This window comes from Ictidomys tridecemlineatus, chromosome 4, assembly GCF_052094955.1.
Source record: "Ictidomys tridecemlineatus isolate mIctTri1 chromosome 4, mIctTri1.hap1, whole genome shotgun sequence".
NCBI classification, from domain to species: Eukaryota; Metazoa; Chordata; class Mammalia; order Rodentia; family Sciuridae; genus Ictidomys; species Ictidomys tridecemlineatus.
Window position 1 is genome coordinate 48,773,023 of NC_135480.1, and position 25,062 is coordinate 48,798,084.

The following is a 25,062-nucleotide window of genomic DNA, read 5'->3' on the forward strand; positions in this document are numbered from 1 at the left end:
TGAGACTGTCTTTACTCCAAAAGATCTGGAAATCTGAAAAATGTACTAAAATATGAGGTTCTGAACTTTCTCTGGAACTGAAAGAAAGAATAAGAAGAAAGGAACCAAACCAAACCAGGTTGGACTGAACCAAGTTTTGATACCTATATAGAATAGAATGAATAACCTAGTTGTGCTGATATTGAAATATTAATCCAATGAGATTGTATTTTTGTAGACCATTTAACATGATAACCCGGCTGTGGATAATAGAACGGTTTTTTCCTGAATGAAGTGAATGCCTCCATTCCTACTTGTCCTGTAGGTCTAGAAAGATGCTGATCCTGGGACAGAAAATGATGGCTATGGCAATGGTCCTGCAACCTGCACTTCAACTTCACAGCAGATGAAGTGCTCAAGGAACTCTCTTGTGATAGGTAAGAGAACTGTAGTCACAACCTTCCAAGGACCCTGCATGTATGGGTCTAAGATTGGGTCTGAAGACCGTAGGTAGAACTTTGATCCATTACCTGTGACTAACACTCAGGAACTCTTTGGCTTCGTTAAATAAGCCAATAACAAAATTTTACTGAAGGTTTACAGTGTCAGACTTGGATTAAGGTGCCGGCACCTAAAAAGAAGAAAAAATAAATAAAAGAGGAAAAGGAATAAGAAAACAATATATGATCTTGGGGAATTCACAGTTTGGTAGGAATACCCAAAAACCAGTGAGCAACTGAATTTACAGACAAAAGTAGATCATATGTAAAAATAGAATTTTGACCCATTCTGTGGGTTATGAAGATTGAGGAGGGAGGAGAGAAATACAGGGAAATTCAAGGTTAGAGTTTGGTAGAATTTTGTTAATAGAAGAAAGATGAGAAAGGAGATTTTTAACAGGAAGTTAAGATTCACATTCAGCAAAAGATTTAGGAAAGCAGAGACTTTGAGAGGTAAACCTGAATGGATAGGATGTATGCAATTAGATGGCTTTGAGAATTGAACTCTGGCTCCAAAAAAGTATGTTGAAGTCCTCACCTTGGGGACCTAAGAACATAATCTATGGATCTATGAAGATAAAATCAAGTTATGTTGAGGCAATCCCCAGTACCCTCCCCAGAACTAGTTGAGGTGATATTGAGGTAGGATGGGCTCTACCTAGTGTTCTTTGTTTGTCTTGTTTTTTGGTGCTGGGGATTGAACCCAGGGCCTTGTTCATGCAAGGCAAGCACTCTACCAACTGAGCTATATCCCCAGCCCCCTACCTAGTATTCTTATAAGAAGAAAAGACAGAGGCATGGACATACATGCAGGGGAAAATGCTATGTGAGGTTAAAGGCAGAGATTGGTATGATATGTCAATATGCTGAGGAACACAAAGGATCTCTGGTAACACCCGGGAACTAGAAAGTGGCAAGAAAGTATCCTCCCCTAGAGCCCTCAGAAGGAGCAGGGCCCAGCAAATACCTTGATTTTGGCCTTCTAGCCTCCTGAACAATGAGAAAATAAATGTTTTAAGCCACCAAGTTTTTGGCACTTTGTTACGGCAGCCCAGGAAACCAATTCAGATGGCATGCTTACAGATGCTTGAAGAACTGGAAGTGGGATTAAAAGAGGACAAACTAAGGCACTAGAGTTTTTCTTAGACTTAAAAAATAAATTAAAACAAAGGCTTTTCCAAAGACCACTTTCTTCTTAACATTCTCACTTCCTTTGGCTTGCTTGTCTCCAGCAAGAGCTTAGGCAGTGACAAGATGGTCTAGGGATTTCTCACTAAGAATATTGTAGGATTTATCCATTTTATGAACTTGTTTTCTATTTCCAGATATTCTCACTTAAATGTGATCATTTGCTCTGATTGCATATGCCTCTTATGTCCTCATGCTTTCCCCAACTGAATTGACTTCTTTGGCAGATTTATCACTTTCTGCTCCTTGTACTCACTATCTTGACCGCTAAAATCTTTTGCATTTGGCCAGGTACAGAGCTTAGGTTTCATGCAGTTAGAAATTTGTCAAAATATTTAAAATAAGCTTTTAAGCATTTTAAAATCATCTTGCAGATGGTTTTTAAATAAGATATTAAACATTTTCAACATAAGTAAAAGGAGAGACAGTAGAATACTGAACCCAAAATAAACATTATCTGTATACAACAATAATCATGATTTGCTATGCTTGCCTCAGCCCATCCTGCCAATCCCAAACCAACATCTTTTTCTGGAGAAATACTTATTAAAAAGTATATATCTCCTGCCACTTTTCCCCTCTATACTTTATTGTACATCTCTGAAAAATATGGACATTGTCTTCCATAACCATGATGGCACTATTGTTACTGAAATCTCGGTCCTTGTCCCTGATATCAATCCAATAATTAAGACAGGTTTTGAAAAAAAAAATATTGCTTTGTTAGCAAAGGAGAAACACAGAGACTCCTGTCCTAGAGTCTGTGATTCTCCCCATCAAGGGGGAAAGAAGTGATCCAGAGAAATCCCATTTCCTGAGGTTAGGGAGGAAAAGATCAGGGAAGAGAAAATCAGGGAGAAGGTCAGGGAGGAGAAGGTTTGGAAAAAGAAAAAAAAAACATGTCAGTTTTAGAGCAACAAGGGATATGGTCAAAGCCTAAAGTGACCTCTGTTACACTATGACAAAGTGTATTCAGAGAAGTTTAGCTTCCATTCTCATCCCTTCCATCCCCTACTTCCCTAAGTAACATTTATTTTTTTAAATGTCTGATTTAGCCTTATGTCTTTTAGAAAATATAAGCAATTATGCATGTGCTATCTTATTTCTCTTGCTTTCTCACACAAAAGTTAAGTTATATTGTTCCATGTGTGCCTTATTTTTTTTAAAGTAACAAGACATTCTGAGTTTCTCTCCATACCAATTTACATGGAATCATTCTAATTTCTTTTTAAGGCTATCTACTATCTTCTGGTTTATTCAACCAGTTTCCTATTCATGGACATTTTGTTGTTTTCAGTCTTGTGCTATTTCAAATAATATTGCATAAGAATAATACATACACTGTAATAATATGTATATATAAATCAGTTGTACTTTGCCAGTGTATCTTTTAGATAAATCCTTACAAATGAGACAGAGTCAAAAGGTAAATGCATATATAATTCTGCATGATTCCTTCCATAACAAATATACCAGTAAAACCCATCAACTGTATATGAAAGAGCCTATTTCTCCCACAGTCTTGCCAATAGACTATCTGAGAAACCAGCCTCTACCTCAGAGCAAAGCCTGTCCAAGGAAGCGGGCGTGACCCTTGTCCTTGGAAAGACCCACAGAGCACTCCTAGGCACATACCTACCCTGCTGAGTTGTTTATCTACAAATAACAGGAGAGGTCTGAGGCGCCAGGTATCCGTGCCTCAGTCAGGCTAGGTGAGGATCCATAGCAACCCCCTAGCAACCACCAATGAGCATGAGACAGGGAAAATACCTGGGATGCCAGATGACCCCCCAGTAGTTTATGGTGGTTGATAACATGTTGGGAAACCATGTAATTCAGCATGTACTCCCCTCATGGCTTAAACCAATCAATTCAAACTAATCCCCATCTTGTACTAACCAATTACCCTTACCCAACTTGTTCCTGCCAGTGAATGTGCTAATCATGTTTTAGAGTTGTTTTATGATTTTCCTACAGTGTGTGATGATTTGCTAAGAGATGCTATGATGTATGTGAAGTCCCTGCCTTCCCCAAAGAATGTATAAAACTGCTGCAAACCCTGGGCTTGGGGCCTCTCAGCGTCACCAGTTGCTGTGTATGCATGGAGGACAGAGCTAGTTTGCAATAAACACCTCTTTGCTGCTTACATGGATCTTGGTCTCTGGTGGTCTTTTGGGGTTCCCGAATTCGAGCATAACATATCTTGTCAACTTCTTTAATTTTTCCTAATCCAGTAGGTAAGAAGAAATATTATGATAGTGGTCCACTTTATGCTTTGAATTAGCCCTTGCTGCCTAGTCACTGTGACTTATTTTTTTTAAAGAGAGAGAGAGAGAGAGAGAGAGAGAGAGAGAGAGAGATTTTTTTTTAATATTTATTTTTTTAGTTTTCAGCAGACACAACATCTTTGTATGTGGTGCTGAGGATTGAACCCGGGCCATACACATGCCAGGCAAGCACAATACCGCTTGAGCCAGATCCCCAGCCCATTGTGACTTATTTTTAAAAGTGTAATGTTTCTTTATTTTCCTCTCTCTTGGCTCCTCCCTAATCTCAAGGGAAACAGGATTACCTTTCTTCCCCCTCCTACCAAGTAATTCAATCTTTGGGGATGGCACCAGAAGATCTCAGAAATAACTATCTCCCAAATTAATAAGTGAACTACGATGCTGATAGAGAACACAGGGACTGTAGCCCTTGAATGTAGCCTCTTTAAAAATCCCCTGTTCCCCCTGATGGGCAGAATCACAGCTTCTGGGACAGGAGTCCCCTGTGCTTCTCCTCTGCTAGCAAAGCATTAAACTTCTTTTTCCACTATCTCAAAACTGTGTTTTTATTATTGGATTAGCACTGGGGACAAGGACCAGTGCTAAGAACTGGTTTGTTAAGAACACCATATGCAAAAATTAGCTCATGGGGAAGCGGGGAAAGGAAGGACAGCAGAATAAAATAGACAATATTATTGCTGTATGTATATACGTGACTGTATGACCAATGTGATTCTGCAACCTGTACACTCAGAAAAATGAGAAATTATACCCCATCTGATTCAAATGTATGGTATGTCAAGATCATTGTACTGTCATGTGTATCTAATTAAAACAAATTAATTTTTTTTAAATTAACTCATAATGGGTCAAAGACTAAATGTAAGCGCTAGAGCTATAAAATCTTAGAAGAAAACAAAAGTAAGTATTTGGATTAGGCAATGATTTCTAAGATAAGACAATAAAAGTACAAGCAATTTAAAAGTAAATTTAAAACTTTTGTATTGCAACATAGGCATCAAGAAAGTGAAGTGACAATCCACAGAAGGGGTATTTTTTTTTTCAAATTGTGTTTTTGTTAAGGGACTTTTAAGAATTCTTACAACTCAAAAATGAAAAAGATGACACAAATTTTTTTTTAAAGGAAAGAGGTTTTCTGTAAAAACTTTGTCTGAAGAAGATATACAAGTGGCCAATAAGCACATGAAAAGAAATTCATTAATCATCTGGAAAGTGCAAATCAAAACCATGATGGGAAACCATTTTCTACCCCTTAGGATGGTTGTAGTCCTCAAAATGACAGACAATACCAAGTGCTGGTAAGGATGTGAAAAACTTCAACCCTCACACAGCACTAGCAAGAATGTAAAATGGTGTTGTTGCTTTGGAAAACCGTTTGGCAGCTCCTCCAAATGTTAAACCTAGAATTATCATATAGCCCAACAATGCTGCTCTCCTCAACATATACTAGTGACTTGGAAAGACCAAAAATTTATAAAATGAATGCTTAGACTGTTACTGTTAGTCAAGCATGGGAAACAGCCTGGATCCCAGATGACTATAGTTGAACACCCACTCACACATAAGAAATAAACAAATGATGCAAAAAGGTATAATGCAGTTAGGTCAAAACTGGAGGGAAATAGCTAGTCACTCTCTCTCTCTGCTGGTCCTATAGAAGTGGTTGTAATTTATAGAAATAAAAGCCAGGAAATACTTTTATGTAGACTTAGCTCACATCACAATTCCTGCTTTTCAGCTCTTGCTGATCCTGTTGCCGAAAGCTCTGTCCTTGTCCCCGATGTCAATCCAATAACAAGGACACCGTTTTGAGATAAAGGAAAAAGAAGGTTTATTGCTTTGCTAGCAAAGGAGAAACACAGAGGACTCCTGTCCCAAAGGCTGTGATTCTGCCCATCAGCAGGAATGGGAGCTGTTAAAGAGGTGACTCAAAGCCACATTTCACTTGTTCTCTGTTGGAGTTGTAATTTGGGAGGTAGTCATTTCTGAAATCTTCTGGTACCATCCTCAAAGTCGGGATTACTTCATTCCTATGGTGGGTGTGTACTCAAGGACAGATAAATCTGCCTAAAATGGCGAAAAGCTAATCCTGTTTCCCCTGAGATTGTGGGGGCGGGAGGAGGAAGAGAAACAAACATGTCCATTTTAAAAATAAGCTGTAGTGACAGAGCATCAAGGGCTATATTTGAAGCATAAAGTGGACCACTGTTGCATTTCTCCACTATCAATTTCTACATTCTATTTCAATGGAAAAATGGATGACAACATCTCCAAACTGCTTCCTGCTGAAAAGGGGCAAAGTTGAGGGAAATAACCCAAAGTCCTTGTACTCTATCAGGTGGGGCATGGACAGTTAAGGGCATTCAGCATCAGAGCTGTCCAGAGGACCATAGTGGTGGATGGCAAGTGATTGGACAAGGCATACATAGGCAGGGATCATGCTAAAATAACAATGAAGATAGCAAAGCATTACTTTTTTGTAAATAATTAGCACAAAAAACAATTAGTATTTCAGCCAGCCTCTGAAAACAATGAGGACAGTAACTCATAATCTTATCAGTGAAAAACAGATCAAGTACATCAATGCAGGTGCTTAGTTAACTATCTAAACCAGTTAATCCTGAGGTTTGGGACACAACTACACTCTCTATGGCTAAATGCAGTCCTATTCATATTGTCTTACGGGATCCTTCAAGATATATTAGTCAACCACAATATCCACTCACAACCACAGGCCTCCTCGGATTAGAACCCATCATCCAGGATTTAGTACGGAAGGGGTATCTTAGGCCTACACACTCTCCTTTCAACACCCCCATTCTGGCAGTTAAGAAACCTAACAGATTCTACAGGCTGGTTCGAGACCTTCGCCTCATCAACTCCTCTGTGGTCCCCATCCACCTGCTAGTGCCCAATCCCTACACCCTTCTCTCTCAGATCCCTGATACTACCACCCACTTCTCGGTCCTAGATTTTAAAGATGCCTTCTTTTCTATTCCCTTGTCCTCAGAATCTCAGGATATCTTTGCTTTTACATGGACTGACCCTCACACCCGCCATTCTCGTCAGCTTACCTGGACCGTCCTCCCGCAGGGATTCAGGGACAGTCCCCATCTCTTTGTCCAGGTTCTTGCCCAGGACCTCACATCCTTTCACCCCACCTGTCCTGACTACTCTCCTTCAATATGTCGATGACCTTCTTCTATGTAGTCCCTCTTGGGAACACTGTCAATCCCACACCGCCCAGCTTCTCAATTTCCTAGCAGATAAGGGATATAGGGTGTCTCCCCACAAGGCCCAGGTTTCCCAGTCTTCTGTCACCTACCTTGGTTTTCTACTTGCACCGGGAAAAAAGTAAATAACACTGGATAGGAGGCAACTCCTCTCTAATCTTCCGGTGCCTCATACGAAAGCCGAAATACTATCATTCCTAGGACTAGCAGGTTATTTTAGGGCCTGGATCCCAAATTTCTCTCTTCTAGCCAAACCCCTGTATGACCTAGCAAAGGGACCCCCTGCTGAATCTCTTGCCTCCTCCCCCCAGTACCACTTTCGCAGACTTCAGCAATTCCTCTTAAAGGCACCCGCCTTTCATCTTCCCGATCTTTCAAGACCATTTCATCTATATGTCCATGAAAAAGGGGGGCAAGCATTTGGGGTTTTGGGTCAAAATTATGGGCCTACATTTGCACCTGTGGCATACTTGTCCAAACAATTAGACCCTACCATCCATGGGTGGGCCCCTTGCTTAAGAGCTCTGGCTGCTGGACAAATTTTACACAAATTTCGGGGCCCCTTTAACTATCCACTCCTCACATCACTTGAAGGATCTTTTAGCTTATAAGGGCCTTCAAACCCTTCCTCCATCCAGAGTTCTGTCGCTCCTCACTTTCTTTCTGGAAAACCCTAATATTACATTCCTCCCCTGCTCTGCACTGAACCCTGCCTCACTGCTCCCAACGACCCCCACGTCTGACACACCAGCTCATAATTGCTTGGAAACCTTGGATGATTTCCTCCCCTGCCATTCTTCCATTTCTGAGGGACCACTCACCAAGCCTGACCTTATCTGGTACACTGAAGGCAGTTCCTTTAGGCAGAACGGCACTCATTACTCTGGATACGCCATAGTTTCGGCCACTGAGATTATAGAGGCTAAAGCTCTGCCTTCAGGAACTACCAACCAGCAGGCCGAACTTGTAGCAGCCACTCATGCCTGCCTTCTTGTGCAGGGCAAATCCCTCACCCTTTATACTGACTCAAAATATGTCTTCCATATTCTATTATCCCATGCTGCAGTATGGAAGGGGCGAGGCCTACTTACCACTAAAGGTAATGCGATCACTAATTCGGCTCTTATAACCAACTTGATAGAGGCCTCCCACTTACCCACCCAATTGGGAGTTGTCCATTGTAGGTCCTATCAGAAGGACGGCTCTCTTATCACTGAGGGCAACGCCAAAGCTGACCAGGCGGCATGAATGGCTGCTATCACTTCCAATTATGACCCCCCTGAGGGACATATAATGGCCACTTTAGACTGTCCATCTGAAGCCCCTACTTCTTCCAGTAAGAACAAGGATCTTTTTGAGTTCTTCCATACTCTATTCCATTCCAATTCTCAGTCTTTGACCCTCTTTTTACAGAACTTCTTCTCCCTCACCCCCTCTGACAAAGCCATGCTACAGAATATAGCCTCTAATTGTCAGATTTGTCAGCGGACCAATCCTCATACTCCTTTAAGGCCTAAATCGTTTCCCTCCCACCAAGCCCAGGGACACACTCCTGCTGCTGACTGGCAGGTAGACTTCACCAACATGCCTGCAATACGGCACACTAAATACCTTCTTGTCTTTGTGGACACTTTCTCTGGTTGGGTTGAGGCATTTCCCACTTCCAATAAAAAGGCTTCCACTGTAGCTTCAATCTTACTGACAGACATCATCCCCAGGTTTGGTATGCCCACTTCCCTACAATACGACAATGGCCCTGAGTTTATTTTGAGGATCACACAAAAGATCTCTCAAGCCCTCTCCTTCAAGTGGCATTTCCACTGTCCATATTGCCCCCAGGCTTCAGAGAAAGTAGAAAGGGTAAATCAGACTCTGAAGGAAGTCCTTACCAAATTAACAATGGAATTAAACTTAGACTGGGTTAAAATACTTCCTTTGGCTTTGCTTCGGATCAGAGATCTCCATAAGAAATCATCTTTACTGTCTCCCTTTGAGATAACATATGGAAGACCTCTTATACCCCCTGGGTTGGTCATTTCACAAGGACCTCTCATACAAGATTTGTCTTTACCTCTCTTGTTTCATCTCTGCTCGGAACTCTGGAAATATCAAGACTGGCTTCTTCTGGACCCAGACTCCTCTCCAAACACTCCTCCCTTAACACCTGGGAGTTTAGCCTATTATAACACCCCGGAGGAGAAAGGACCTCTTGCCCCAAAATGGGAAGGCCCCTATCCTGTCATTCTCTGTACCCCCACCGCCGCCAAACTTTCCTTACCAGGAAACCGTCTCACCCCCGGGATTCACATTTCTAGGTTGAAGCCATATTGCCAGGAGGCCTCATCTGCTGATGACAAGACTACCACAGAGGAGCCTCAAGAGTCACCTCCTAGACCTCCCCTTTACTCCTGCTCTCCACATCCTAACTATCCTCTAAAGCTTCGCCTGTCTCATGTAACCGCCCATACTCCACCATGACTCCCACTCTTCTAAGAGATATTTTCACAGTCATCACCCTTCTCCAGGGGACATCATCATCCTCCTCTTATACTTGGAGATTCAAAGTCAGAGAGACATATGTCCAAGGCAACACTTGTTACACTCACCTAGTTTCTTGGGTTGATTGCACCCTTATGGGATGTAATGCATCTATCTTCCTTCCCCTCTCCTCTCATAAATCTGAACTTTTAAAAACAGCCCCTAGGCCTTACCTTTGTTTCTTATATGCTCAGAGAGAGGATTACTGCAAATGGTGGTCCCAAACCTATGGGGGGGGTGCCCCTACTGGTCATGCAACATTCATAACCCACGTGCATGCATCGGGGATTCCTGTGTTGGAAATTTCAGATTGATCTCGGAGGGCTATTAATTGGCTATCACTGACCCTAACCCATCGACGCTGGACCTCTAGGGTAAATGCTTCCTTCTACTGTGACATATCCTCTCCCACCCCCTGTGGCTCCATCTCCATCTCCCAAGAGCTTCAACCCTCTCAGCCCTCAGTAGCTATAATCTACTGACATAAAGCATTCTGAACAGCAGTTGTTAGACTCCATACAGGATCCATATGAGCCTAATGTCGGGAGTCCACCACAGTATTCATGGCTATGACTACTTACTGAAACTGTAACCTTCTTAAATCTAACCCTCCCCGCCATCACACCAACTGATTGCTACTTATGCGTCTCTCTGACTCGACCTTTGCTTGCAGCGGTTCTCTTGAACTTCTCGACTTCTGACCTCTCAAATTTCTCCACTCCATCTGCCCGCCGTTCTCTCCGAACCCTTTTACCCGATGCTCCATTATGGGAGCCCGAGGAGTCTAACCATACTGTGATTCCCTGGCGCTGCCTCCTGGGCTTGGGTGTCTCCCAGTCAAAGTTCTGCCACTCTAACATCACCTTTAACTTCACCCTCTATGCACCACCTGGCTCATTCTTCTGGTGTAATGGTTCTCTCATCACTATCTTATTCACCAACACCTCTACCCCATGTATACTGGTGACGCTTGTCCCGCAATTGACTCTCTATACCCCAGCTGAAGTGCAGGCCCTCTTGTCTACCCCAGTGCAGAATAAGCGGGCTGCTTTCCTTCCAATACTGGTGGGTCTCTCACTGGCTATATCTGCGGTGGGAGCAGGAATTTCTGGTGGAGCTCTAGGACACTCCTTATGGGCTCTACAGGACTTAAGTTCTAAACTTGAACAAGCGCTTGCTAAGAGCCACAGCCAAGTAATATGATGCATGGCACTTTTGGTTGTAAGGTGACGCCAGCTAGCCATTGAGATGATATGATTATGTTAAGATTTGCATTCATATGGATATTGGACTCATGTTGTTCACCTCGGCCTGCTACAGGACTCCTGGAGAGTTCCCATTGGTTGGGGAAATACAGTAGGAGGGAATTCCTGGGGGAGGAACTTGTTCCCGGTTCTGGTAAAACGCGGCCGCGTGTGTGGACCGGCTTTCTTCCCGGACGTGTACGGGGTATTGGCGGCATTTTCAAAAATAAAGTTTTGTTCCTGCTTGAGTGGCTCGTGATTCTGTGCCCAGCCAGACTGCGGCAATTGGTGGCCCTGCGGGGGATGCCTGAAGCTTGGAGGTGAGTAATATTGCTCGCTCCTGAGGGAAGGCGACAGAATGGGTGACCATTTGAAAAAACAATGTGTTCTTGTTTTGATTTATTTTGTTTTTGTTTCAAGCTCCCTAGCCCTAGAATTTTCTCAGGCAAACTGGGAAAAATGGTTGGCTCAAGGTTTGAAGTTGTTCGGCCCTGAGAAAGAGAAAATTAATACAACTATTCTCTGTTCTGTTTTTGTTTCATTCTGTTTCGGCTTTGTTTTATGCTATCTTATTAGGTTATGTTACCTTTATAGTAGATTAGAATCTAGTAAAAAACAAACTGAAAGACTGTTCAGTAAATTGTTAGAGGTCCAGGCTATGGTAGAAAACATGTTAGGTCAAGCAAAAGAGAAGGTCTCTCGAGCTAGTCAGACAGAGGAAGATTTGAAGAAAGCAAGCTTAGAGGAAAAACAGCCATCAGGTGGAGAGGCTGCTACTAACTCCGTTCTATCACCAGAGGGTGTAATTCAACCAACAGCTCCATCTACAGCTGAGCGGCCCACAACTCCCATAGTTGATGGACGGAATCCTGAGGCAGAACCCCAAAGATTAGTATGCCCTGTACTTGAGCAGGCAGGAGGGCAACGAATTCACCGTGCTTTAGATTTCAAAACAGTGAAGCAATTAAAGGAGGCTATAACAACCTATGGCCCGCAAGCCCCCTTCACTGTGAGCATGGTCGAATCCATTACCAACTTAGACATGACGCCAGCAGATTGGGCTAACATGTGTCGATCTGTGCTAAATGGAGGACAGTATTTGTTATGGAAGGTTGCCAATGAGGAATTTTGCATGGAGACAGCTAGGTGAAATGCAGCAGCTGGTTACCCTCAAAGAAATCTAGATATGTTATTAGGAAAGGGATCTTATGAGGGTCAAAGACAACAAATTGAATATGATCCTGGCGTATACACACAAATTGCTGTAGATGCAGTTAGAGCATGGAAAACTTTATAGGGGCATGGAGATTTACAAGGTCAATTATCTAAGGTAATACAAGGAACTAATGAACCTTACGCTGAATTTGTAGATAGGCTTATTCAGACAGCTTCTAGAATATTTGGAGATACAAAACAGGCAATGCCATTTATAAAACAACTGGCTTATGACCAAGCAAATCGTTGCTGCAGAGAGGTCATTAGACCATGGAGACATGAAGATTTAAACACATATATTAAATTATGTAGAGACATTAATGAACAAGGGCAAGTCTTAGCAGCAATACAACAGGCTATAGATGCCAGGCCAAAAACATGCTATAATTGTAATCAAACAGGACATTTTAAAAGGAGTTGCACCATAGGAGGAGGTTTTAACAAAGCTAGGTATCAAAGGAATAGAATACCAGGTATTTGCCCACGATGCCATAGAGGGAGATATTGGGCTAATGAATGCCATTCTCAAACCACCCTAGAGGGTATTCCGTTATCAAAAAACGGACAAGGACCAAGTATTTACCCACAATATTGTGGAGAAAGGCATCAGGATCCATTGCCAAAAAACGGACTAGAGGGCCCAATGCCCCAGGGCCCAAAACCACAAATATACGGGGCAATGGAGGAACCCAGCAGCACCATCAAGGTAGTGCCCAGGACACATTATCCATTAAATCCCTCATCAGACAAACTAGAGGGAACTCAGGGTTGGACATCTGCACCTCTGCCAGAGCAGTACTAACTCCAGAGATGGGAATTCAAATCATTTCCACAGGAGTAAAAGGACCTCTTCCCCAGGGAATAGTAGGCTTATTATTGAGATGAAGTTCTTCTACACTAAAAGGACTTATGATAAGTCCCGGGGTAATTGATTCCGATTATGAGGGTGAAATAAAAATTATAGCTAGTTCTCCAAGAGGTATATCAGTAATTTCACCAGGAGATAGAATAGCACAGTTATTAATAATACCTAGCCTACATGATAAATTTTCCAGTTGTAATGTAGAAAGAGGTTCCAAGGGATTAGGCTCCACAGGCGTAGATTGGGCTATGCTGTCTTTAAATTTAGATTCTCGCCCCATGCTAAAATTAAATATTCAAGGACATGACTTTAATAGGCTACTGGACACAGGTGCTGACCTTAGCATCATATCTCGTCAAGAATGGCCAAAACATTGGCCATTACAACAAGCCACTCAAACGCTTCGAGGCCTAGGAGTGGCAACAAATCCCCATAGAAGTGCTATGGTATTAGATTGGAAGGATCCTGAAGGATGTGAAGGAACTATACAGCCCTATGTATTGGATCATCTTCCTGTAAGTTTATGGGGACGAGATGTCCTAGATCAATTAGGATTGACATTAACAAATAACATCAATCCTAATGCGCCCACTACTAGGGCTAGACAAGGCTTTAGGAAAGAAAAAAGATTAAGAGAACAAGAACAAGGTATGACAGCACCAATTCAAATAGATCAAGAAAAATAAATAGACATGGATTGGGTTTTCAGAAAGGGCCACTGAGACAATCAAAATTACTTGGAAATCAGAAAGACCAGTGTGGGTTCCTCAGTGGTCCCTGACTAAAGAAAAGATACAAGTAGCCCATGACCTGGTCAAACAACAATTAGCAGAGGGACATATACAACCTTCCATATCTCCCCATAATACTCCCATTTTTGTCATTAAAAAGAAATCTGGTAAATGGAGATTATTGCAAGATTTAAGAGCCATTAATAATGAGATGGTTACTATGGGACCTGCTCAATCAGGGATTCCCCAATTGTCTGCTTTACCAAAAACCTGGTATTTTTTAGCTATAGATATTAAAGATTATTTTTTTCCAATTCCAATTCATCCCGAGGATAGTCCACATTTTGCATTTACTATCCCTGCACTAAATCATGAAGGTCCTGATCAGAGATATGAATGGAAAGTACTCCCTCAAGAGATGGCTAATAGTCCAACTATGTGTCAAATTTATGTTAACAAAACAATCCAGCCACTTAGAAATCAAAATCCTGAACTACAAATATTTCACTATATGGATGATGTGTTATTGGCACATAAAGATAAAAACACATTGCTAGAATGTTATGCCACACTTACAAATTTATTAAAAAATTATAATCTAGAGATAGCAATAGATAAAGTACAATTAAATCTTCCAATTAATTATTTAGGAGTTCTATTATCCTCAACCATGGTCCGTCCACCAAAAATTCAAATACGAGTAGATCAACTCAAATCACTTAACGACTTTCAAAAGTTATTGGGAGACATAAATTGGATAAGGCATTATCTAGGCATACCAACAGGAGAGTTGGGACCTTTATTTGATATTCTAAAAGGTCCATCAGATCCAAATTCACCCCACATGTTAACGCCTGAAGCAAGAAAAGCATTAAAAATCATTGAAACATATATGGAAAATATGCATTTGGATAGAATTGATATAAGTTTGCCTTTATTATTTATTGTACTACCAACAAAAATATTCCTACAGGAGTATTTTGGCAAGAAGGTCCATTATTGTGGATACATTTTTCTTATTCTCCTAACACTATTCTTACTAGATATCCTGAGGCTGTAGGACAATTAATACTCAAAGGAATAAAATCAGCAAAGGGAGTGTTTGGGATTTCTCCCAATAAAATTATTATTCCATATACTATGGATCAAATTGATGAGTTAGCTAATGAGTTAAATACTTGTAAAATCATGTGTAAATCTAGTGTTTCATTTGATAATCACTTACCATCTAATCCTTTGTTGTCTTTTTAGTCTAAGCATCCTGTAGATTTTCCAAAAATGACAAGAAAAACCCCTATCATGAATGCTCCAAATATATTTACTGATGGGTCAAACAATGGTACAGCAGCAGTAGCTACTCCTGACAAACTTTTACATTTTTAGTACCCAAACAATCAGCTAAAAAGTAGAGCTTAATGTAGTATTACAAGCTTTTATGATGTTTAAAGATTCTGTATTGGGGCTGGAGATGTGGCTCAAGCGGTAGCGCGCTCGCCTGGCATGCGTGCGGCCCGGGTTCGATCCTCAGCACCACATACCAACAAAGATGTTGTGTCCGCCGAGAACTAAAAAATAAATATTAAAAATTCTCTCTCTCTCTCTCTCTCTCTCTCTCTCTCTCTCTCTCTCTCTCTGTCTCTCCCTCTCTCCTCTCTCATTCTCTCTTTAAAAAAAAAATAAAGATTCTGTATTTAATTTATTTTCTGATAGTCAGTATGTAGTTAATGCTATAGTATCCCTTGAAGATGCTGGTAGGATTTCCCCTTCTTCTACTGTTTTCTCTTTGTTTTCTGCTATACAAAGTCTAATCTGGGACAAAAAAGATCCATTCTTTATAGGACATATCAGGGCACATACAGGATTGCCTGGAGCCCTTAGTTTGGGCAATGAACTAGCAAATAAATCTACACATGACATACATATTTTCTCCACAATAGAAGAAGCTATAAATTTTCATAAAAGGTTTCATGTCAATGCTAATACTTTACAAAAGCATTTTAAAATAACCAAAGAACAAGCCAGACATATAATAAAACAATGTCAAAAATTGTATGACATTTTTACCACAAGTAAATCTTGGAGTCAATCCTAGAGGACTGATACCTAACCATATTTGGCAGATGGACGTCACACACTTGCCAGAATGTGGAAAATTAAAATATTTGCATGTTACAGTTGATATTTCCTCCGGATTTTTGATGGGCTCCCTTCATGCCGGAGAAAACACTAAAGATGTTATAGCTCATTGCTTACAAAATTTTGCCACTGTGGGCATTCCAAAACAGTTAAAAACGGATAATGGTCCTGGTTATACTTCTACCTCTTTTAAACAATTTTGCTCATCATTTGACATTACTCACATAACAGGAATTCCATACAATCCACAAGGACAAGGCATAGTTGAAAGAGCTCATCAAACTATTAAAATGTACTTATTAAAACAAAAGGAGAGAATTGGAAAGGGGTATATATCCCCCAAAGATAAACTTAAAATAACCCTTTTTACTCTAAACTTTTTAAATTTGGATTCATCAGGGCTTAGTGCTGCAGAAAGACATTTGTATCCAAAAAATGTACATAAGCCTAAGGTACTTTGGAAGGATATTCTAACAGGACAACAGAAAGGTCCTGACCCAGTGATAGTCTGGAGTCGGGGCTCTGTCTGTGTTTTTCCACAGGAAGAACAGCAGCCGATTGGGATTCCAGAGAGGTTAACCAAAACAATTTCTACAGACCAAAAGGAAGATGATTTGACTCAAATCCATAACAGCTGATATCCAGAACTCCAGCATGGCTATTCTTACATCTGCGACAGTGATTAACCAGGATGCTTTTTTCAATATCTATTTTATTATTGCTTTTTCCCACATCATAAAGTTCCATTTTATTTTTGAGCTCATACAGACATAGATTAATGTTTTTATGATCAGTTTTATTTTTTGACTATGGAGTTTTTAAACATTGCAATGGAGATTTCACCTAGGTAAATCTATAAGGCCTTTACTATTGTCTTATGTGTTGTATGTTACGTGTGCACACTTCTGTTTTGTGTTGTATGTCTGTATGTGCGTATGTCCATATATCATATATGAGGAGCGCTCATAAATATACGGATCCAAATTTTTTTTATTATTCACATGATTTTAATGGTTTAATTTAATTTGAGTAAACAGCTGTTGAAGACTGTTTTAATATGTGTACAAATAAGCAGGTTAACAGATCTGTTTGTTTACTTTCACCTTTCATTATATTTAATAATTCTGTTCAGGATAATGTAAATTGTTCTAAAAATTGTTTTCTTAATACCTGTTGAAATGTTACATTTTTTTTTCTTAACATCATTGTCAAAATCCCTATTTTCATCCCGGTGCCGGTGAAGACAAAGATGAAACCAAACTACAACTTCTTCAATAATTATCACAACAAACTGTATAAACTGATGCATCAATGAAATATAACTCAACCAGTAATGCTCAATCACTGAGTCGATTTATTTGGGGAGGAAATGGACATATTGATAGATTCCTCCACTTTGAACTGCTTACAAAACTTGCCTGGACTATGTATCACTTGTATGCATTGTGCTCTATTTGTGGATACAGCGAATTATGGTAGTGCTGGCATATCTTTGCTGATGTGTCACCAGTGATGCAATTTTTCCTAAGGAGCCGTCAATTGACTTGATGTCATGGCATTTCTGTATCCTCCTCCCTTCTACTAGTGATGGTCTAATTTTTGGGGCCAACTGAGGTGAGGCAAAGAACCTCACCCCCCCACCAGCACCAAGGCCAAATTTGGGGGCCAACAGAGGTGAGGCAAAGAACCTCACCCCCCCCACTGGTGCATAGGCCTATCCACAGGTATGGCTATATACTGGACCAGTAGTCAGTGACAGGTATGATTCAATTGCAGTGGTATCAACCTAAGACAGGAGGCTGACGCCTAGAGGTCAGTTTTCCGATGACGGGTAAGAACCATATGTTGAATTGGACATAACTAACAGGCACGGTCCCTAGCCACATTGCCTGTTGCTTAATTAAACAGAAGGGGGTAGATGCTAAGAGCCACAGCCAAGTAATATGATGCATGGCACTTTTGGTTGTAAGGTGACGCCAGCTAGCCATTGAGATGATATGATTATGTTACGATTTGCATTCATATGGATATTGGACTCCAGCTGTTCACCTCAGCCTGCTACAGGACTCATGGAGCATTCCCATTGGTTGGGGAAGTACAGTAGGAGGGAATTCCGGGGGGAGGAACTTGTTCCCGGTTCCGGTAGAACGCAGCCGCGTGTGTGGACCGGCTTTCTTCCCAGATGTGTATGGGGTATTGGAGGCATTTTCAAAAATAAAGTTTTGTTCCTGCTTGAGTGGCTCGTGATTCTGTGCCCAGCCAGACTGCGGCAAGCGCTCACTTCTACGGCAGAATCTCTAGCATCTTTACAAAGGCAGGTCACATCCTTGGCTCAAGTTACTCTTCAAAATCGACAAGCTATAGACTTACTTACAGCCGAAAAAGGTGGAACCTGTCTTTTCTTGAGGGAAGAATGCTGTTACTACATCAATGAATCAAGCCTTTTGGAAACTAATGTAGTCAAGCTCACTGACTTGGCTACCTCTTTGAAAAATCCACCAAACCAAAACCCATTTGCCACCTTCTTTTTAGCCCACTTCCAATCGTGGCTGTTGCCTCTTTTAGGGCCCATATGTCTTCTTTTCCTGATGTGTCTGTTCCTGCCCTGTCTGCCTTCTTACAGGGCCAATTACAGAAGATCTCTAACCAAACTTTCAACCAGCTTCTGCTTAGGTACTACCAGCCTCTGATGACCAATGAACCCCCAACATCCTCAAGAGAACAGCTCACTCATTGCTGAAGCTCACTACCAGGCACGATGGAATGCATTGGACATTGGACAGTGGGAGACAACAAGCCCGGAGAACCTCTTAATCTGCCATCCTGGATTCTTGAGCCTTTATGTCCTTTTAAGCCTCCTCGTGGCGCTTGGCCTCTTCTCTGTCAGTCCTCTGACATGGAACTTCTGCCAAAAACTGACATTTGCTTTAATTTTTATCTTCATCCTGTTTTTGTTCACTCTGATTTTCTTCAGGTGCTGGTGGTGCCATGTCAAGGCAACGCTTCCAATATTTCCTAGAGTCTCTGTTACAGGACTAGTGGCTGATACCAACTATTTCCTCCATCCAGAACTGGTTCAATGCTATCGACAACTTATGGTTTCAGGGAACTTTCATAGACTTCACCCCTACGGAAGTAGCTGTCTATAGCCACTAGGTTTTATTTCTGGTTGCCATGATATCCCCAGACCCATCCCCCAACATTCCTCCACTTCCCCTTCTCAGCCTTACGCCACCCCTGCACAGCTGGAAGCAGCCAGATCTGACCGACGCCCCACTTCCTAAGAAAACAAAAAGGGAGGAATGTTGGGAAAACATATAACGGCAGCAGCACCCCAGAAAAAAACCCCAACATGGCATCTAACGACCCTCTTTCTCCTCTTTGTTTCTTTCACTGGGCTAAACGTTCCCGCCGGTGCCAATGTTCAAACCCTGCTGGTGGGAAGCCTGAGCCCCAATAAGAATTAACTTCTTGGGCTCCAGAACTGACATATGGAAGAGCTTGCCAATAAACTGGCGACATCTTATCTACCTCAGCCCTGCTACCTCTCCTTAGACCTATATAAACACACAGCCTTTTGTAATAAAGTGGAAAAATCTTTGGTGATCTGTGTCTTACACTTAGGAAGATTTGTAGGTCTATGAAATCAAACTCAAATGAACTCAGAACAAATTTGCGACTCTTATGATCATCATTATTAGTCACTCTTACACAAGAATCTTTCCTTTATAGCCTCCAGATTTACTTACTTTTAATAGGGCTGACACAAGTACATTGTAAGTTACACTAAAAAACCATTGACCATTGTTTTTCTTTTTAAATGTCCGTGTAAACTGTGCTTTCAGGCCATACTCTCCTGCCAGGTGTTTAAGACCAAGTTGGTCAAAACTGATCTTGTTCCTATCTACTCTTAAGAGTCAGCTAAGATTCCTCAGAGATCACTCTTGGGGACATGTGCAAATCCTCCAGGCTGCTTTAGCTTTTCTCTACCAGTGGTGCCACTTTCCAGGATGAGTTGGGGTCTGGCTGACCATACATGGCTTCTCTTGGAAACATCAGGAACATTTCTGTTTCTTGTGACCCTCCTCTCTGCAGAATGTGAACTGGTTGGCTTCCCGTTCTCTGGGGTCCTCTCCATCTCCCTGATTAGCAGATTGGGTAACTTGCCAGAGTTGCAGGGCCCAGAGAGGGCTCCCATCATTCTCTGGGTCCTGGCTGACCTCAGAGGGCAAGGCCCAAAATGTTGGCTGCTTTTTCCTCCGCCTTTTTACTTCCTTGACTTTGGTTTCTAAGTTTTTTTGGTTTTAAACACCCAGCAAGCCCATTTCACCAGTCTTAAAGAGTGAGTAACAGGTTATAACTTCAATACCTATAATTTACACATACCCCTTTCATTTAATTGGGGTTAGTGTTAGTACTAGAAGTCAGCATTATATACTACCTGTCCAATAGGTGATGGCTTATTATCTCAAATTAACCCAGGTTGGGTTTTTGTTTTGTTTTCTTAGAAGAAGTAACTTTGCAAAACACTAACAGGCAACAGTTATAAAGTCCACAAGGAATATACAAAATGAAATTAATGGGGCAAAAATATATTCAGTTTGTGTAATAGCTACAAACCAAGAAAAAGACTTCATAATCTTAAACCAGTACATAGTTATATAGTATATTCCCTGTTTGAGATCACAGTAATGTTTACAACAAAAATCAATCTTTTGAATACAACTTTGAATGAGCTGAAGTCTAGCCTATTTTGGAACCAATTTATCATGGAGTAAGGTGGGAAGCAGAGCCTTATCTCAGGAGGTAAGGCAGGGCTCTTCACAAATAACACATCACTTCTGAAACATGAATCAAAGAAAGGCTAAGAGGGCTGGGGATGTGGCTCAAGCGGTAGCGTGCTCGCCTGGCATGCGTGCGGCCCAGGTTCGATCCTCAGCACCACATACCAACAAAGATGTTGTGTCCGCCGAGAAGTAAAAAATAAATATTAAAAAAATTCTCTCTCTCTCTCTCTCTCTCTCTCTCTCTCTCTCTTAAAAAAAGGCTAAGAGAGCTTTTAACTTTCTTTTTTGTGGAAGAAGTGGCAGAATGTTCATGTTTTACAGTGTCACCTTTAAACAGATCAGTTTCTTCTTATTACCTTCCAAAAAATAAATTTAAATTTCTATTTTAGTGTGAAGAACAACACAGAGTTGTGTATATAACTTACTGACAACTGGTTACTTTGTCCAGCTATAAAACATCAAATGACATTAATAAATACTAACCAAATTTGTTATTTTTATATGAATCCAAGACTTTTGCTACACATAATTTTAGTTTGGAGAACACCAACTCAGCAATGTGCTCTCCTAAGCTTTACATTTAACTAAGTCTAACTTTTAAAGTACAATTTAGAATCCATAGTGTATAGTAACCATAATCACAGATCCACATGGGTTAACAAAATCAAAGGATTGTTTTATATCTGTTATACATTTAGGAAATAGTTTTAATGATCAGAACTTAGTTAAAGCAAACAGATATAAAAAAGGTCTTCAGATGACAGTGTGGCCCTTCTATGTCAGACACAATGTATAAAAGAGAGCACTAATTGGTATCTTACTCGTAAACTTACATGAATTTTCATCTTATAAACTTTTACATAACACTTAGACAGATATAGTTCTCAGATGCATACATATACCTATTCACATATATTTGGGATGTCAACAATATTGTTATAACCCTAAATAACAGTTGTTTGTTTAACCAATTACAAGGTAACCATTTAAGATTTTAAAATAGGTACAAACCCTAATTCCTTTAAGATTTAGCTAACAAATACAAGAAAATTATCTTAATAGATAAGAGCAGATCAATGTTTCAGACTTTGCTTTAATTGACTCTGCTAAATATAGCCAATTTAATCACAAACACAAACTTTTTGAGATTTACCTTCTACAAACTTTCTGTGACTTCCTTAAACATTCACAACTTCTTTACATCCTTAGTTTTGTCTCTTTCATCTTCTACTTTAGCACAAAAATATTACTCTACCGGAAACATTTTTTTATACCTTTTAATCTTCCATTCTGAAATATATTTCCATACCTATAACTTTAGTTTTGGACCCTTTCTTTAATTCACATTCTGAAACAGACCTTTTGAATGTTATCTGTGCATTTAATTTATACAACAAATTTCATCTCAGGAGAAGGTTGGACAATCCAGCATATACTAAAACAAAACGAAACAAGCAAACAAAAAAACCCCACTGTGCCTTAATCTTTTTTCTCTCAGGTTGAATTCAAGGCATTGAAGCAGGGGGATATATTTTTTTTTAAGATAGAGAGACAGAGAGAGAGAGAATTTTTTTTTAATATCCATTTTTTAGCTTTTGGCGGACACAACATCTTTGTTGGTATGTGGTGCTGAGGATCCAACCCGGACCGCATGCATGCCAGGCGAGCGTGCTAACACTTGAGCCACATCCCTAGCCCCCAGGGGGATATTTTTGAGCCTGACCTGTCTCTATTATCATTATCACAATGCCATCAACTTTGAGTTACCCACTGTCAACTATACCCAGAGGCTCCTTTTTCTTATACTAAGCATATTGATATGCAATGGAAGAGGCCCTTTCAATTCTTTTCTTTAGGCTTCTTTGAAGATCCCTTTGTAGAGCCTGCAAACACAGGTTGGCCTTAGCTTCTGTCCTTTTCTTTTCTGGGTACAGTTGTTTATTTTGCCAGTCTTCCCAACATTTAGTTTGATGGGATATACTATAGCAAGAATTGCTTTGCCCCAGTGATGAATATCCCCTGGCCAAATGGGGTGTCCTGTCAGATCTTAAAATGTGAGACTATTCCTGTCCTCAGATCATAATCTGACAGTGTTAAAACCTACTGCCACATCCTTTGTGGCCAGTAGCCTCTACCCCACCCCCCAGGTGCAAAAGGGACTGAAAGGCAGAGCAGAGGCTAGGTTCCCTTTGGCCATTTTTCTACAGCCCAGGCAGCTTTTCTGGGATTTCCACACACACACCCCAATTTAGGGCAGTGTCCCTGACCACAGTGAGATGATGCGAATCTGCCTGGAGCCAGGCTGAGAAGCTGTGCTGAGAGTGCCAGCATTGGATTTAAAAGATTAAAATATTTTTAACCCTTTCTTCTGGTGTCCTGCTATCCTTGCACACCAGAGGCAGTGCCTTCTGGCACCTTCAACTTAGTTCCTGATGGTTCAGACTCCTTATCATTCAACTGCATAAATGCCTGTACATACAGAATCACTTTCATATACTTTACCCCTGTCAGACCCACTTCAACATCAAGATTGTATAATAATCCAGAAACAACATTTAAAGGCCAGATTGTGTTACAGTAAACTCTCTTTCTCTTATACAGGCTTATCCCTATAGGTGGCCCATGCAGCCAAGATCTCTCTGCTCTAGAGTCTTCCAGTAAGATCAATGCAGCATGGCCCATGTCTTAAAGGGCCAGTGTCAGACAAAAAACAAACAAGAGGATCACTGAAACCAGGGCTGACAGATGGGAACCTTTAAAACAGACCTGCACATACAAATTTCTTCCTCTTGCTTTACCTTTGACAGACTGACTCCAATTGCAAAATTGTATAGTAATCTAGAAAGCTATTTAAAAGCCAGATCATTACAGTAAAACATCATTTTAGACAGACTTATAAGTGTCCCTTTCTTCAAATCATTTTACCCCTGACAGATCAATGTTAGGTTGGCAGGCTTCCCTTCCCCCTTCCCTTTCATGGTGGCTGTGAGTGGAGACTTTCCACCTGGCTGAGGAGACCTGAAATGGCCAATCAGAAGCTGACATAGCAAGGGACCCCAAACACCACAAGTTTCCCCCCAGCGGAAGCAATCGCCCTGTCAATTCAATCAGCCCTGACCAACCCACGACAAATAGAATCTCCCTAAAATCAGCTCGGCCTACCTGCTGTCCAAAGCTGCAATTTAGATGGCCTAGGCCCTCCTATCTCCAGTTTCCCTTATTAGCATTGTTTTTGCTTTTCCCACCTGTGACTTCCCTGGCCCTCACCCTTTCGCAGACCAATGAAACCTGGCCCTGGAGTGCCCCCCAATATACCTTCTTTGGGTGCCTCATTCTTGTTCCGTGGTTCCTGATCTCTCACGCCCTTTTCTGCTTTACACCAACTTCAATTGCAAGATTGTACACAAAAGAAACAGACAGACAACAAGATAAAAGCCCCAAAAACCATGGCTGAGAGATGGAACCTTTAAATTAACTAGCCAAGATCGTTCCCAGGAGACTATCTATAGAATCAATGCAGTTCTGGATATGCCTTTTTAAAAGAGGCAGTAACAGATACAAACAAAACAGACAACCAGAGGGAATTCCCAAGCCCAAAGCCAACAAATAGATGAGAACCTCATAACAGATCAAAAGAGGGTACACATAGCCCTAGGTTCTTGAGTCCCACTTAACCACAACTCCTACACCAGTGGCACCACAGATGTCCCCCAAAAGAGGGAGCAGGTATGTGGAATCAAAGGTCTGGTGTGCACACTGGGGGACTTACTAAATGGTCAAAATTGTCACGACTTTCCCGAGTGCAGTTTCCTTTTTCTCAAAGTGGACCATGATAGAGCAACCGGTACTATTCACGGGGAGAAGGTGGAAGTTCCCTGAAGCAAAAAAAGGTGCTTCTGCAGCTTCTGGGATGGTCCCTCAGTCCTTCCTTTTACTCACAAGAATGGCTCCTCTGATTTGACCAAAGGCAAACTCACCCATCTCCTAGCTCTCCTGCAGTTGACTCTCAACAAGTTTGCCATCCACCTTGCATCTTCATCATGGAAGAGGGCTTCCTTAGAGACCCAGACCTGCCCAAGAAACCTGGAGCGGGAGCTGCTCTTAGGTCCCATCTGGGTCACCACATTTGTTGCCGAAAGCCCAGTCCTTGTCCCTGATGCCAATCCAATAATGAGGACACAGTTTTGAGATAAAGGAAAAAGGTTTATTGCTTTGCTAGCAAAGAAGAAATCATAGCCTGTCCCAAAGGCTATGATTTTGCCCATCAGCAGGAGGAGCGGGGGGCTTTTAAAGAGGTGACTCAAAAGGCTACATTTCACATGTTCTCTGGAGCTGTAATTCACTCGTTAATTTGGGAGTTA